General features: G+C 45.4%; 1 protein-coding gene across 5 annotated transcripts in view; it reads left to right on the top strand.

Annotated features, from left to right (window-relative positions):
- Positions 1 to 17,165, top strand: part of NOS1 (nitric oxide synthase 1) — a 460,601-nt gene that overhangs the window by 286,271 nt on the left and 157,165 nt on the right. The gene's annotated exons all lie outside the window — the stretch shown is intronic.

Genomic DNA, 17,165 nt, shown 5'->3' on the forward strand with positions numbered 1-17,165 from the left:
ATGTATGTAACTCAGCCACTGTTTATAGGTATACTTTCTGTTGGATGTAATTATATGCATGTACTGCAGCACAATTATTTGTACAATCTGGTATAAAACCTGTGAAAAGTAATCAGTTTTTCAGTTGACAGCATTTCCTCAAGAGCACGTTATAAGTCAGCGTGGGCTAGAGTTATTATTGTATCATCCTGGATGGAATTCCTTATCCCCCTCAGCACGCACTCTCCCCATCCACTACGTGACACAGGACAAAAGATGCAGTCAGTCGGGGAAGTGTTGGCGGCCAGGTCTTTTTCAGGATGGAGTGGAAATCTCCTGGGTCACACTTTAAGGATGAGGATGTTTATTAGTTTTCTGAGTGTATTTTATAAAGAACATTTATTATAATAACATCTTAACTCTTTCAAGGCTCAAGTAACAAACCAACCAGAGCGCTGATGAAAACCAACTAATGCTACCTTTATCTAAATGTTGTTTTAAAGGACGTGGTTGTGCAGATCTTATGCCATTTTAGTTATCTCTTCATTAATTGATTATGGTTATGTCCTATTCATTGATTGATTACGGTTATGTCCTACATTGCTAATTCTGATATTCATTCTTTGTATTATTTAAGCATATAAGTATAAAAAATAAAGTCACGGGGGGCGTGGCCTAGCAGCTGCTGTGAGTGGAAGTGTCTCAGCAGAGCTGCAGGATTTCTGGCACTTCTCTCCCTCCCTGCACATCATCTCTGCTCCTTTCAGCCTGGTGCCCTCTCCCCCACTCCTGCTGCTGTGCGCTGGCCGGTTGGTGAGGTCCACGGAATCGGGGAGCACTCCTGGAGGCTCCTGCAGATTGCAACCTACCTTCTGCCCAGAAGCCGGGGACTAAATTTTCAAGCCTACCTGGGCCGGACTTCCGGGACCCGGGAAAACGGGACGTGGCTCCGCCGGACGGCTCCTACCTCTCCCTGCAGGCTCCTGGGGGGTCTCTGGGGGCTCCCAGAGGCCGAGGACCCGTGGGCCCTTGTGCTTTTACTCCTGTGTGCCTGGGATCCACCTCTGTCTCCAGCTGGGAAGGAGACATTCACAGCCAGCGCCCATTTTGGATTCTTCAGTCTGTGCATCTCTGCAGCTCTGTCTCCTTCTGAGGCTGAAACTGAACTCTGAGCTAAACCAGGACCAGTGATATCTGCCTGGGGCTCTCCTCCAGCTTTTTCTACTACATCTCCCTTGGGGTGTATATTCCATTATGTGGTAGTGCTGCCGATTCCTGCTGGAATCCCCTATACTGGATCTGTGAGTACCCTTTGCTGGGATTTGTTGTGCCTCTCTCATATTTGTCGCTTCTCCCCGACCCTGCAAAGATCTCTCTGCATGTAATAATGTTTGAATAGGGATGTGATGTGCTCTGTCCTCTCTACGCCTCCACCCGGGGTCCTCATGCATACATAGTAGCTTCTGTTTGGAACCAGCATACTACTCTGCCTCCAGGGCCTGTGACGCATTGGCCTTCCAGTTTCACTCGTCTACTCCTTCTACTGCAGCACTCTAACGATGCCCCCTAAAAAAATTAAGGACGCACTCCCGCCCCCGGTGGCTTTCTCTAATCAAAAAGGGGCTCGTATTTCCTCGTCTCCTGCCGGGAGCTCCATCCCATCGAGCCAACCTGACCGTCCAAAGGAGAGTTCTGGCCATTCCTTATCGGTCCCTGGGGTGGACTCTAATTCTATGGATCCTTTTACTGTCAAGACTCTGTGTCAAGTCCTTGAGGCTTTTAAATCTGAGCTCACTCAAGACCTCTATCTGGCTATCCGTGAAGTTAAAGTGGAGCTAACTGCTTTAGGTGATCGCACAGACCACCTTGAACGTAAAATAGAGGAACTGGTGTACTCTCATAATGACCTTATTTCGGCCCATAACCGACAAAAAGCTGAGATGGAGACGTATAAAGACAAACTGGCGGATTTAGAGGACAGGTCGCGGAGAAATAATATTAAAATCCGAGGTATCCCAGACTCTGTGGCCAATTCAGAACTTCTGGACTATGCTATGTCCCTCTTCCGCAAACTGCTACCTGGGGCGGACGACAGAGACCTTCTCATCGATCGCATTCACCGGCATCCGAAACCACGGTCGGTTTCCGCCTCCTACACTCGGGATACTCTCCTCCGTGTTCACTTCTTCACGACCAAGGAACGGATAATGCAAGCTGCCAGATCTGCATCTGATTCGGATACGCTTGGAGGCATACAAATATTTCCTGACTTCTCGGCACTGACCATCTCTAAACGTAGAGCTCTGGCTCCTATCACGGAGGCACTACATTCTCATGACATTAGATACAGATGGGGCTTCCCAGTGAAATTGGTGATTTCCCATGAGAATTCCTCCTACGTAGTTGCCACTCTGGACGCTGGGGTTAAGCTGCTTAATGACTGGGATGTTTCGGTCAAAGTGCCCTCTACATTGAAACCTTGCCTGCCACTTACCCATGAGTGGTCTGCGACCTGACTGAGTATTCAATGTTCCAATTAATGTAGTTCCTGGTTGATCTTCATGTTTGGTTGGGGACTCCGTCACCCTTATAATACATACCAGATACATGAGTTTATATGTTATATATGTGTGTTTGCTTTTGGTTCCTTCATTTGCTGTTTATATTACTATGTGTACCTGCATTTTCCTCTGATTCTATCTCTTTTATCTTTCTTTTTCTTCTTACTGTACACATGAGGGTATCTCACTAGTCACTTACATTATTTGTTGATGTGCTTGTTGGTACCCTTATTGGTACTTGTAGTTTGGCTATACGTTATAGCTCCAGGTATACATGTGCCTTTTGTACCCCGGGTGGTGATACTACCGCCACCTCCCCATACTTTTTCTACTGCATACCTTTCCCCTGCAGTAGCAATGCGGTCCCGATATAATTGGCCCTTTTGGTTTTTCCTGCCTGTCCTTTCCTCTTTTTTCCTAGTTTTTTCCCCATGTCTGTGGCTCCGGCTGGCCCGTCACTAGCCTTCCGTAATTTGCTGGCAGAATATGACCTGTATGACTTGTGGAGAGTTCAGAACCCAACTTCGAGAGATTATACGTATTTCTCTCCAGTGCACAATTCCTACTCTCGCATAGATCTTATTCTTTGCGATGAGTGGACTTTGCAGCACTCAGCACAGGTGGATGTTCTGCCTATTTCCTGGTCCGATCATGCTCCTCTCCTATGGTCTTGGAATATTTGCCACCACTTTACCCCCCTCGGCCGTGGCGCCTATCTGCCCACCTGCTGTCGGACCCTATATCTAAAAAAGCGAATGATGATTGCATCTCCCTCTATATGGAAACTAATTCCCCCTCAGATACTTCTGTCACGACTTTCTGGTGTGCCCTTAAGGCAGTTGTGCGAGGCACTGCGATCCAAGCCAGTGCTAGACTCAAACGACAAGCTATCCAACAACAACAAGACTTGAAATCTAAACTTAAGGAGGTTGAAGATAGGAATAAGCTCCACCCCTCTAGGGCCCTACGTAGGGAATTGAAGGATATCCGAGGCCAACTTCAGAAACTCCTGATGAGACGGACCCAGTTTGCTTTAAATAGGTTGAGACAGAAATTTTACCTGACTGGTAATAGACCGGGGAAAATGCTGGCTCGCAAGCTCCGTGCTCTCCAGGCTCGTAATAGGATTAGACATCTGATTTCTCCTCAGGGTGGTAAAGTGTCCAATCCATATGACATAGCAAATCAATTCGCTAGATATTATACCAAGCTGTACAACCTTTCTTCTGATCCCCTTACTTTTCAACCCACTCCTGATTCTATACAATCCTTCCTAGCCGACGTCAAACTCCCCTCCCTTTCTGCGGAACAGCTCGAGACACTAAATGCCCCGTGGAACCCCTCTGATGTAATTCAAGTAATGAAATCACTCCCGCATAATAAAGCAGCCGGTCCAAATGGCTTCATAAATGAATTTTATGTTTCTCTCTGTGATCAACTATCGCCCACCCTGACCTCCTTGTATAATTCAATCTCCTCTCTTGGTGCTTTCCCTACAGAAATGCTGGAGGCTCAGATTATCACTATACCCAAGCCAGGTAAAAACCCAGCGCATTGTCAAAATTATAGGCCCATTGCACTATTGAACGGCGATATTAAAATTTTTGCCAAACTTGTCGCTTTCCGTTTAAATGTCTTTCTGCCATCTCTCATTGCCTACGACCAAGTTGGGTTTGTGCCTGGTAGACAGGCATCTGACAATACCCGTAGGGTTTTTGACTTGATTGATATCGTTCCCTCTAACACTGGCCTTCTCCTGCTCTCTTTAGATGCAGAGAAGGCATTTGATAGACTGAACTGGCAATATATGTCCTCGGTTCTAGACAAGTTTGGTTTTAGTGGCCATATTCTTTCTTCGGTTTTATCTCTATATAGCTCACCCTCTGCACGGGTATTTAGTAACGGTTTCCTCTCCGATACATTTCCTATTACGAATGGAACCCGACAGGGTTGCCCTCTATCACTCTTAATATTTACATTGGGCATAGAACCCCTTGCTGAGAAGATTACGATGTCTGGGGGCTTCCCGGGGGTGACTATTGGCACTACTAATCACAAGTTGTGCCTCTTTGCGGACGACGTCCTTCTGTTTGTCACGGACCCGCTAACCTCCCTTCCTTGTTTGCATGCTATCTTGGGACAGTATAGTGAAGCTTCCTTTTATAAAATTAATACAACAAAGACAGATGCTCTCCCCATTAATATCCCAGCTCCCATAGTGTCCACCCTTCAATCACAATATCCATATAACTTGCGTTCGGCTTCAATTCAGTATTTGGGGATCCAAATTACACCTTCTACGGCCTCTGTTTTTGATGTTAACTTACCTCCACTCATTAATAGTTTGTTAGTCCTGTCCTTCCCTTCGACATTTCTGGAGCGAGATATTTGCTTTGATTAATTCGGTCTTACACCTGTCCCTCACCCCCTGCTCCACATTTTTCCTGCTGAGATACCACCTCATCAGAGATATCTGGTGGAGCATATTTGTATAGCTGCCAGGGCTGCATTGGCCCAAAGTTGGAAACAAGCTTCTCCCCATCCTCTATCACTAGTCACCAACAAAATTCAATTCCATTTTACTATGGAAACTGAGTTCATGCCTTACTCTTCTGCGGCCTCCTCCCCAATGGTGAAATGGAGAGCATGGCATGACTACGTCACTGCTGGAGGGGGTGTTTCACCTTCCCCCTAACTGACTCGGCTTATACTTCCGCTCTGTGCACCGGCTGTGCCTTACTAGCCCTGTGTCTATTATTGATTATCTGTTTATTGATATGTTTTCATGTTTGACCCGTGTTTATCTTTATCTGTATCTTTTTCCAAGACGACTTTGTATTTTTCCTATTGTATCTATATTGGATTGCTATATTTAACTTCTGACAATTTTGATATTTGCATGTTTACATCCCATTCCCTTGGTTCTTTGTACCCCCCCCCCCTCCCTTCTTTCTTTCTGTACCCCTTCCCCTTGCAAAAAGAAAACTTGTTTTCAATAAAAACTATTGATGAAAAAAAAAATATATAGTCACTATATTTAATACTTGGTATCCCTTAAAGGCAACTTGAGTACATGTATCTGACATTATAGTATGGGGCAGCATAAATGTTATGTAGAAGGCTGACAATTTTATGTGTGTTATTTTGGCTCCACCAATAGATTAATAAAAAAATGATAGTCGCATGTTATGGGTAAATTCACCAAACAATGCTAAAGATACATACCCGGGACACAGAGCACGGGTTGAAGCTTGGACTGCCCATTTCCTACATGGGTGATGACCTAGATTATTCCCGGGTCATCCCCCTTCAAACCAGACCTGGGACTTCCAGTAACCCGGGTCTTCAGGCATTCAGTGGGTGCTTGGAGATGATCCCCTACCTACAGGAGGGGGTGAAACCTAGGATCTGGGGCGCATCATAGAATTCCCCTGTACACCAGTGGTTCAGTCCAACCCTGATTACATGCTAAAGATACATATTTAATTATTGTACATCACTACTAGCTAATCAATACATATAGAGACTATCACACAGGATAGGGATCCCTTTATTACTGCCTCTGTCTACAACAGAGGTTTTTCAGACACTGGCACATGTGTGGGTAGTCAGGGACAGCTGCTTCTCCAAGCTGAAATTTTTAATGTATAGGCCGGGATGTAATGAGAGCCGATAATAACGCCCGGAAAATTATCTCACTACATCGGACATTACAAATGTGCATCTATTTCCTGGCTTCTGCGTATGGGATCCGAGTTCTCGCGGTATTTAGACTAGAAAACGGATGATATTTTTGGACCAACCGGAATGCATCTTTTAGTATAGGAGGACCACAGAATCAGAGAAAGTCACCCACTGGCCCCCAGTAGTCCCATGATTATACATACTAAATAAATCCTAGTCCGCCAGGATGTACAAGCAGCGTATGTTGATTTAAATAATATGCAGCATGGCTATATTCTGTGTGTAATTGTATCAGCATAGTAAATTATGTTACAGTGTTTGGCTGGAATCCACGGTAGCGTAACGTTTTGTATACAGTTGTTATTACACATAGAGTATAGGCATGCTGCATATCATTCTAAACAGCAGGAGCTGCTTGTTCGTCATATTTGCATCAAAGCAAAATGGTGTACTTATAATTGACTAGCTGAATACCCGTGCTTCGCTACGGGATGAGGATGGCAAATTAGAATTATAGTTGTTCATTAATTGACGTTGGTTGGAGATCTAGTACATAGGCATATCTTGTTTCTCTGACCCACTTTGTGTAGTGGCCGGACCCCTTTTTGGTCCCCCAACTATACAACTCTCAGTCAGTGGCTTCATGTTGCCTCCAATCCCCTCCTGTCATCATGTCAGTGCCCCTTTCAAATGATCGATTTATTTACAGTTACTTATATAGCACAGCAAATTATGCATCTCCTGATATACTCTGTGCTGCTGGGGGACACTGCTGCCTCCACTATATAGCTCTCAATGTGTGGGTTCGTGCTACCTCCATTCCCCCTCCTCACATCATGTCACTGCCACTGTCACATGAAGCCCTGTCGTCACTGACATATCATGCATATACTGATATAGTCTGTATTGCTGGCCCACCCCTAGGGGTGCTAGAGGTGTCGTACCTGCACAGTGTTTGTTCCCCGATTGTAAGTCATATGTGTAGCAAGTTTGGTGTAAATTGGTTCAGGCATCCCGGAGATATGCTGTCTGCTGAAATACTCTGTGCTGCTTTCCAACCCCTAGGGGTGTGTCTTACCCCCACAGTGTGTTACCAGATTGTAAGTCATATGTGTACCAAGTTTGGTGTACATTTCTCCAGCCATTCCAGAGTTATGCTGTCTACTGAAATATTCAGTGCTGCTATCCCACCACTAGGGGTGCTCAGGGTGTTTTACCTCCACAGTGTTTGTTCCAAGAGTGTAAGTCATATGTGTACCAAGTTTGGTGTAAATTGCTCCAGGCATTCCAGAGTTATGCTGTTTGCAGGAAAACTATGTGCTGCTGTGCCACTCCTAGGAGTGCTCAGGGTGTCTTACCCATACTTGCCTACCTGACCCTCTCCATGAGGGAGAAAATGCTCTGTTCCTGGACTTTCCTGGTAATGTATGATTGCCATCACCTGTGGTGAAACACCTTTCTTATCAATTAACTAGCTCACCACAGGTGATGGCAATCATACATTACCAGGAAAGTCCAGGAACAGAGCATTTTCTCCCTCATGGAGAGGGTCAGGTAGGCAAGTATGGTCTTACCCCCACAGTGTTTGTTCCCAGATTGTAAGTCATATGTGTACCAATTTTGGTGTAAATTGCTGCAGACATTCCGGAGTTATGCTGGAACATACATATACACATACATACATACATACATACATACATACATACATACATACATACATACATTTTTGGCGATTTCCGTGGATGGGCAGAGACATTTGTAAAACCGGTTCTTAGCAAGCACCTGGGACCTAAGGAGAAACTAACTGCTGAAGTTTCAAGATTGTAGGCCTTGTGGTTTAAGAGATTTCGTGATGAGTCAATCAGTGAGTCAATCTCGTTTTTTTGCCTTTTATATATATTTATGTCCAATATTTTCATAACCAACTTGACCAAAAAAATCTAAATATCAATTCTTGGAGAGTTTTAGAGTTGTTTTGTGTCCGACTTGCAATACTGGACTCCAATACATCGGCCGAGTTGTCTACTTAACATGGCCAAAACATCTGGATCCAACGTTTTATCGGGCGCTCTACTTTAGAGCCAAAAGCGTCCAAAATATCTGGTTTGCAGCTGCTAATACATTAGCCGAGTTTTCAAAATGCCCAATGTTTATGGCTATAACTGCAAACATCAAACATTTTGCCGTTATTGGCTCCCATTACATCCTGCCCGTCATGTGATAATTATGTTATAAATGCTAATACCTGCCACAATAAGGATTGCTAATAATTGCAGCACTGCTGCGATTATTAATGTAGGTACTTGTCCTGCAGCTCTGTGCTGCCATCATCACAAATCATGCACAAATCTACGGCATTTTGGTCTGTTTACACTTGTGCTCAATGTGAGTACTCTCTAATCTTTGACTTTAAACCAAATCATCTGCATGGCTGCAAGTGCTTTCTGAAGCTGACCATGTACAGTTATTGTTCTAACCACAACAGTAAACAATTTGACCAATTTGACCCTGCAGATAGACCAGCCATTCAGGGACAGGTAAAGCAGTTGGATGACTTGTGAGGGTGCCAATGTAACCATTAGATGCTTGCAAGCACATGCTGGCAGGTCTACCCCGGCATCTAACACCATCTGTAAGCTATCACTTTGCTGCCATTTCTTCATCGTGATGGGCTCTTATCAGAGCCCGTCTCTCAGCAAGAGATTATTGCTAAATCTGCATAAATCTATTTTTTTTCACATTGCAAATTTAGGCAAAACAAAAAACAAAATGATCACATCTGCATTAAAAATGCAGAATGTGATAAATAGGGCCCCTGTCTTCATACTGTAAGAACATTTAGTTGGTTTTTAGTCATTCTGAAAAAGATTAAGGGGTCTATTTACTAAGCCTTGAATGGAGATAAGGGCCCTCATTCCAAGTTGATCGCTCGCTAGCAGTTTGTAGCAGCCGTGCAACCGCTATGCCGCCTCCCACTGGGAGTGTATTTAAGCTTAGCAGAAGTACGAACGAATGTATCGCACAGCGGCTACACAGTTTTTTTGTGCAGTTTCAGAGTAGCTCAAAACCTACTCAGCGCTTGCGATCACTTCAGACTGTTCAGTTCCGGATTTGACGTCACAAACCCGCCCAGCGTTCGCCCAGCCACACCTGCATTTTGCCTGGCACACCTGCGTTTTTCTGAACACTCCCTGAAAACGGTCAGTTGACACCCAGAAACGCCCTCTTCATGTCAATCACTCTGCGGCCACCAACGCGACTGTCAAAAGACAGACAAACAATCAATAAAACCTGTGTTTTGTATAGTTAAAAGTCTGTGAGCGGTATTCGATTAGCGGTGGTTAATTACCACCGCTAATTATCGCAGTGGGGCTATTCTATTAGCCCCGATCACCAGCACTTATGGGGGTTTGCTTTGCCTGTCTATATGAAAATTGAATAGGAGTAATAAAAAAAACTTGAGGCTTATTATTATTTTTTATGTAAATGGAAATACCAAGGGGGAAATTTACTAAGCTCCCGATTTTGACCGAGATGCCGTTTTTTCATCAAAGTGTCATCTCGGTAATTTACTAAACACTAATCACGGCAGAGATGAGGGCATTCGTAATTTTTTGCAAGTCCAAGTAAAAAATTACGAATGAATACACCATCGGTCAAAACGCGGCTGTTTAAGTATGAATCTCGGTCATTTACTAAGAAGTGCAAAGCAAAAAACAAACAAACACTGCCGTGAAAAATTACAACTCGTAAAAAAGTGCTAAAAAAAACCAGACCTTTTTTTTTTATTCGTGATTGGATAGGCATGCACGGATCCATGAGATCCGTGCATGTATATCAGTGGGAAGGGGTGGGAAAGTGCTTATTTTTTCAAAAAAAATTGCGTGGGGTCCCCCCTCCTAAGCATAACCAGCCTCGGGCTCTTTGAGCCGATCCTGGTTGCAGAAATATGGGGGAAAAAATGACAGGGGTTCCCCCATATTTAAGCAACCAGCATCGGGCTCTGCGCCTGGTCCTGGTCCCAAAAATACGGGGGACAAAAAGAGTAGGGGTCCCCCGTATTTTTAAAACCAGCACCGGGCTCCACTAGCTGGACAGATAATGCCACAGCCGGGGGTCACTTTTATATAGTGCCCTGCGGCCGTGGCATCAAAAATCCAACTAGTCACTCCTGGCCGGGGTACCCTGGGGGAGTGGGGACCCCTTCAATCAAGGGGTCCCCCCCCCCAGCCACCCAAGGGCCAGGGGTGAAGCCCGAGGCTGTCCCCCCCCATCCAATGGGCTGCGGATGGGGAGGCTGATAGCCTTTGTTGTAAAAGAAAAGATATTGTTTTTAGTAGCAGTACTACAAGTCCCAGCAAGCCTCCCCCGCATGCTGGTACTTGGAGAACCACAAGTACCAGCATGCGGCGGAAAAACTGGCCCGCTGGTACCTGTAGTACTACTACTAAAAAAATACCCAAAAAAAGACAAGACACACACACCGTGAAAGTATAATTTTATTACATACATACACACATACATACATACTTACCTTAAGTTCCCACGCAGGTCGGTCCTCTTCTCCAGTAGAATCCAAGGGGTACCTGTTGAAGAAATTATACTCACGAGATCCAGGGGTCCAGGCTCCTCGGGAAATCCAGGGGTAATCCACGTACTTGAAAAAAAAAAAAAAACGGTGTCCCGACCACGAACTGAAAGGGGACCCATGTTTGCACATGGGTCACCTTTCCACAAATGCCAGAAACCCACTCTGACTTCTGTCTAAGTGGGTTTCTTCAGCCAATCAGGGAGCGCCACGTTGTAGCACTCTCCTGATCATCTGTGTGGTCCTGTCCTCACTGACAGGCAGCACACGGCAGTGTTACAATGTAGCGCCTATGCGCTACATTGTAACCAATGATGGGAACTTTCTGCCCTGCGGTTGACCTAAAGTGACGTCACCGCTGAGCAGAAAGTTCCCATCATTGGTTACAATGTAGCGCATAGGCGCTACATTGTAACACTGCCGTGTGCTGCCTGTCAGTGAGGACAGGACCACACAGCTGATCAGGAGAGTGCTACAACGTGGCGCTCCCTGATTGGCTGAAGAAACCCACTTAGACAGAAGTCAGAGTGGGTTTCTGGCATTCGTGGAAAGGTGACCCATGTGCAAACATGGGTCCCCTTTCAGTTCGTGGTCGGGACACCGTTTTTTTTTTTTTTTCAAGTACGTGGATTACCCCTGGATTTCCCGAGGAGCCTGGACCCCTGGATCTCGTGAGTATAATTTCTTCAACAGGTACCCCTTGGATTCTACTGGAGAAGAGGACCGACCTGTGTGGGAACTTAAGGTAAGTATGTATGTATGTGTGTATGTATGTAATAAAATTATACTTTCACGGTGTGTGTGTCTTGTCTTTTTTTGGGTATTTTTTTAGTAGTAGTACTACAGGTACCAGCGGGCCAGTTTTTCCACCGCATGCTGGTACTTGTGGTTCTCCAAGTACCAGCATGCGGGGGAGGCTTGCTGGGACTTGTAGTACTGCTACTAAAAACAATATCTTTTCTTTTACAACAAAGGCTATCAGCCCCCCCATCCGCAGCCCATTGGATGGGGGGGGACAGCCTCGGGCTTCACCCCTGGCCCTTGGGTGGCTGGGGGGGGGGGGACCCCTTGATTGAAGGGGTCCCCACTCCCCCAGGGTACCCCGGCCAGGGGTGACTAGTTGTATTTTTGATGCCACGGCCGCAGGGCACTATATAAAAGTGACCCCCGGCTGTGGCATTATCTGTCCAGCTAGTGGAGCCCGGTGCTGGTTTTAAAAATACGGGGGACCTCGGCCTGGGAGGAAGCCTACTTCAGGGTATACAGGCACTCTACTCCAACCCTTCTGCCAGGGTCCGGGTTAATGGTAAGGATTCTCCCCTCTTCCAAATCAATAACGGTACGCGCCAGGGGTGCCCCCTGTCTCCGTTAATTTTTGCCATGACCATCGAACCCTTGGCGTGCATGGTTAGGGCCAATCCTGATATTAAGGGCATCACTGTAGGCGATGAGGAGTTCAAACTGTCACTATTTGCAGACGATGTTCTGTTAACTCTGTCTTCACCTAATATTTCTATCCCCAACCTATTTAAAACCCTATCATTATATTCACATTATTCGGGATATCGTATTAACTATTCTAAATCGGAGGCCCTCCCTTTGCATCTCAATGAGGATACCAGATCTCTCCTAGCTGCTAACTTTAATTTCGCTTGGCGCTCCAAAAAAATTAAATACCTTGGCGTGTTCATCACAAACTCCTACGATTCCCTATACTCAGAGAACTTCCCAGCCTTATTTAAGTGTATAGAGTCGGACCTTCGGGCATGGGACAGGCAGATTATAGCCTGGTTCGGACGGATAGTCTCAGTAAAGATGAACATCCTACCCAGGCTCTTATACCTGATTCAAACTATTCCCGTACGCATCCCCGCTGAGGCCTTGGGCCGAATGCAGAGACTCTTCCTAAAATTTATATGGTCAGGCAAGCCTCCTAGAATTAAGACCTCTACCTTGGTACGTGATCCACTAGCTGGAGGCAGAGGTTTGCCGGACATTCGTAAATATTATCATGCAACTCACCTGAGCCAGGCTGTCGCCTGGTTTTCCCCAGCGCCCCATCTACCCTGGATTCGAATTGAGCGGCTGGCTGCCGGGGTCTCCACTTTGGTATCCCTACTAACGCCGACCAAGTCAGTCCAGATATTGCAAACATGTCCCCCCCCCACTAAATTTACCTGCTCCCTGTGGTGTTTCTGCATTCGGCATTATGGTTTATCTACTTTCCCCTCGCCCATCACTTCCATTTGGGACAATCAAGAATTCCTCCCTGGCTCCACCTTACGGTCCCACCCATGGTTCCACCTGAACCCGCGCCCGGGACTGGTGTTGGACTTCATAGAGGGTTCCTCATGGCGTTCCCTGCAGTCCCTACGGGACAAATATGATATCCCCCAACCTGCATTTTATGAGTATTTACAAATTCGTTCTTTCCTAAGCTCCCTCTCAAAATCCCAAGTCATACGTCAACTCACCCCCTTGGAACGTTTGTGTATTTATTCTCCTATGCGACAGGGTATTATCTCCATACTTTATGGCTTACTACGTTCTCTGAAAGCAGCGAACATACTTCCCCATGAGCGTAAATGGGAACAGGACCTTGGCCCACCCCCTGCAGAGGACTCATGGGAAATCATCAGGCAAAATGTAGCCCAGTCCTCAATTTCCTCCTTAGTGAAAGAAAATTCCTATAAAGTCTATACTAGATGGTACCGGGTCCCAGCAACACTGCATAAGATTTTTCCCGGGTCATCCCCATTATGTTGGCGCGGATGTGGCCAGACTGGAGACTTTAAGCACATCTGGTGGTCTTGCCCCAAAATATGCGCGTTTTGGGCACAGGTGGAGACCCTCATCGGTTCCATTTTCCACTCGCAAGTAGTATTGAGCCCTTGGTCAGCCCTCCTGGGTCTACCCCTGCCCAACTTTGATACCCAGGCGAGTAGCCTGGTACTCCAAATTCTACACGCCGCTAGATGTGTGATAGCTAAAAATTGGAAAAAAACCATTCCCCCCCCTAGGAGCATGTTGATAGCCAAAATATGGCATATTTCCATGATGGAGAAAATCACGGCCTCCTTGGGGGACAGGTCAGAGAAATATAGGAGGATATGGGATCCTTGGTTCACCTACACTACGCCCTCTAATGCCGGAGTGTGATACCCTCCATCATATGATTCTCAATAAGCAAACGAAGTAATATACTGTCCACAGTTGTAAAATTGGTAAAGAGTGCAGTTAGGAGGTGCTACCTCCCTTGACATGGTTCTACCTTGTATGTATGTTACTATGAAGATCCCCCACTCTCTCCCACCCCCTCGTCCCCTTTCCCCCTCTCTCTCTTATTCTCTTCTTTTCTCCTTCTATCCTTCTCTTTATTTTTAAGTTTAAACACAAAAAAAAAAAATTGTTGTCGATATATATATATATATATATCTGGTAGTGATGATGTACTTCCCTGTTGATACTACATTTGGTTATTCCCCACGGGATAGCGTGTATGTAATTTTGAATATCTCATTTGGAGTCATCATCTCCTGTTTGTCTTGTACCAGCATATTCGACTTCTCTTCAATAAAAATATATTTAAAAAAAAAAAAAAATACGGGGGACCCCTACTCTTTTTGTCCCCCGTATTTTTGGGACCAGGACCAGGCGCAGAGCCCGATGCTGGTTGCTTAAATATGGGGGAACCCCTGTCATTTTTTCCCCCATATTTTTGCAACCAGGATCGGCTCAAAGAGCCCGAGGCTGGTTATGCTTAGGAGGGGGACCCCACGCATTTTTTTTTATTATTTTACAGTGTTTAATTAAAAAAAAAAAAAAAACCCCAGCACGGATCACACAGATCCGGCCGAGATTGATTGTAAAAAAAGTCGGCAGTGTTTTGCTAATCACTGCCGTAAAAATAGAAAAAAAACCACGAATGACATCGACATCGGAACAAAAGAAAAACCCGAATACGACAGCTTAGTAAATTAGTCGTAATCAATTCAAAAAGTTGCTGTTTTACACTTTCGATGTCATTCGTGATTGAACTTTGACCTGAAACGGGAAAATACGAATCTTAGTAAATTTACCCCCAAGTGTCTGTAGAAACTTACAAGGATAAATCTAGTGAAACACAAATAATATAAGAAATGTACAAACAGGCCATACAAGTGGAAAACAAGACAGTGAAATATTTCAACAACTAAGAAGATATTAGACATAAAATGAAGTAAATACCCACAGTGCCTTAAGTAAGGCAGTCAGCAGGTAAATCACAATCAAGTATTCTACTGTGTCATTACAAGACGAATAGGAAATAATTCAAACTGTTTACAAGATAAAAATATAATAAAATGTAATTGAAAAATATAACCAAATCACATAAGATAATTACATACCATTAAATGAAAACATATTTAATCTCACAGTTCAAACCATATTTTTAATTCTTTCCCGTAATATACAACTAATCCAGTTAATTTCTTATATCAGGAGTAATTTAAGGCTGTCAGTCCCTCGTGCAGTTTGTATTTTGTATCTTATCCTTTAATTTTTAGCCCTGTTGTCTGTATTCAATCTTGTTTTTATTATCATTTTTGATGTCTGTCAAGTTTACATACTGTAGTATCATCTAGAGGGATATGTAAAAAAGTGAAATGATAATTAAGCTGTATTGTTCATCTGAATTTTATCCCAGTTAGAAAATGTAATTGTTAGTATGCTGTGATTATCATAGATTTGCATTGTGTGCTGCCTTCCACAAGAGATACCATGTTTTCCCTGATACACAGAGGCTAATTCGGACCTGATCGCTGCTGTGCGTTTTCACACAGCAGGCGATCAAGTCTGAACTGTGCATGCACATGCACCGCAATGCACATGTGCATGCCAGAGATGCTATCGGCATCTCAGCCCAGCAGAGGCATTCGCTGGGCGGGATGGGACGGGACGGCAACGTTTGGCCGCCGTTTTTGGGGGCGCGGTCCGAGCAAAGCAGGCGTGCCTGGACCGTGCGTGGGGTGGGCCGACCCGCAGCCGATGCGACCCGGGATGCGACAAGTAGCTCCCTGCCAGCGCACAGGAGCTGCGCAGGTAGGGAGCTACTTGACTGTGCGATGCTTTTGTACTTGTGTGGGGGGGGGAAAGGGCGGTAGAGCCTGACATGCGGGGCAGACTAGCCCCGTGCTGGGCATCCCCCCGCATATCAAAGTCAATTTAGCACATCTACGATCAACTCTGAATTACCCCCATAGTATTGAACGGTGTGTGGGAAACATACATATGAGTTAATCTGTTGGTTTAACTAGAAGCTCTTCTAGAAGTACATTTAAGGCTTGTTGAATATTTTATATTAACTATTGGCTTTTTTGTGAATTGTTTTTCATTGTATGGTAACTTCCAAATATTGGGTCTATTCATTAACAGTGAAAAGAGTGTAGAAGTGAGCCAGTGGAGAAGTTGCCCATGGCAACCAATAGGCACTGATGCAACATTTATCAAGTACATTCTATAAAATTGTACATAGCAGCTAATTGGTTGCCATGGGCAACTTCTCTACTGGCTCATTTCTCTTTTCACTGCATCATGAATAGACCCCCCATTGACACTTTCTACTCTTATCTTGTACATCTGTCAGCAAGTCTGGGTAATTGATGTACAGTAAGTGGGCATTTTCTGTGTTGAAATCTAGTAACCATGTCTCTTTAGTATCATTCTCTTTTTCTAGTAACCATGTCTCTTTAGTATCATTCTCTTTTTCAGTTGTTCAGTTCAAGTTTGGCAGTTCTGTCTTCCTTCTTAAAGAGTCACTGTGTATGTTATACATAATAACTGTATGCTGGAAATTTGGGGGCCACCGAAGGCTGCATGAATCAAGGCATTTGTACAAACCTACTTTCAGGGGCGTAACTAGCACGGGGCGAGCAGGGCACGTGCCCTGGGTGCCCCGGTAGACCTGGTAGAGGGGGCGCCGCCAACTACCCTACCGGAGTGACCGGCGGTGGGGCAGTGGGGCTGAGGCTGGCTGGAGCGGCACCTGGAAAATTCTGACGGGGGCAGGGCATGTATGAGTGCCACAGTGAACTCCCTCCCCATGCACAGGCCTGCAGACTGGAGCGGAGTGTGCGGCACAGGATGGGGCAGGTGGCGCTCTCCCTCCCCAGGGATCTTCCAAATGCAGCTCCGCAGCCATCTTCCTCATGGAGCAGAGCATGGCTTAACGGCGGTAGCTGGACTCCCGTCTGCGGCGGCGCTTTCCTAGACCGGCCTCAGCCCTGGAACACTATGACCCTACTGCTGGGGAATGAACCCCGCTTTCTGAATGCCTGGTTCGGGCTGGCCAACCTCGTGGTGGTCACTGCCTT

Source organism: Pseudophryne corroboree, chromosome 1, assembly GCF_028390025.1.
Source record: "Pseudophryne corroboree isolate aPseCor3 chromosome 1, aPseCor3.hap2, whole genome shotgun sequence".
NCBI classification, from domain to species: domain Eukaryota; kingdom Metazoa; phylum Chordata; class Amphibia; order Anura; family Myobatrachidae; genus Pseudophryne; species Pseudophryne corroboree.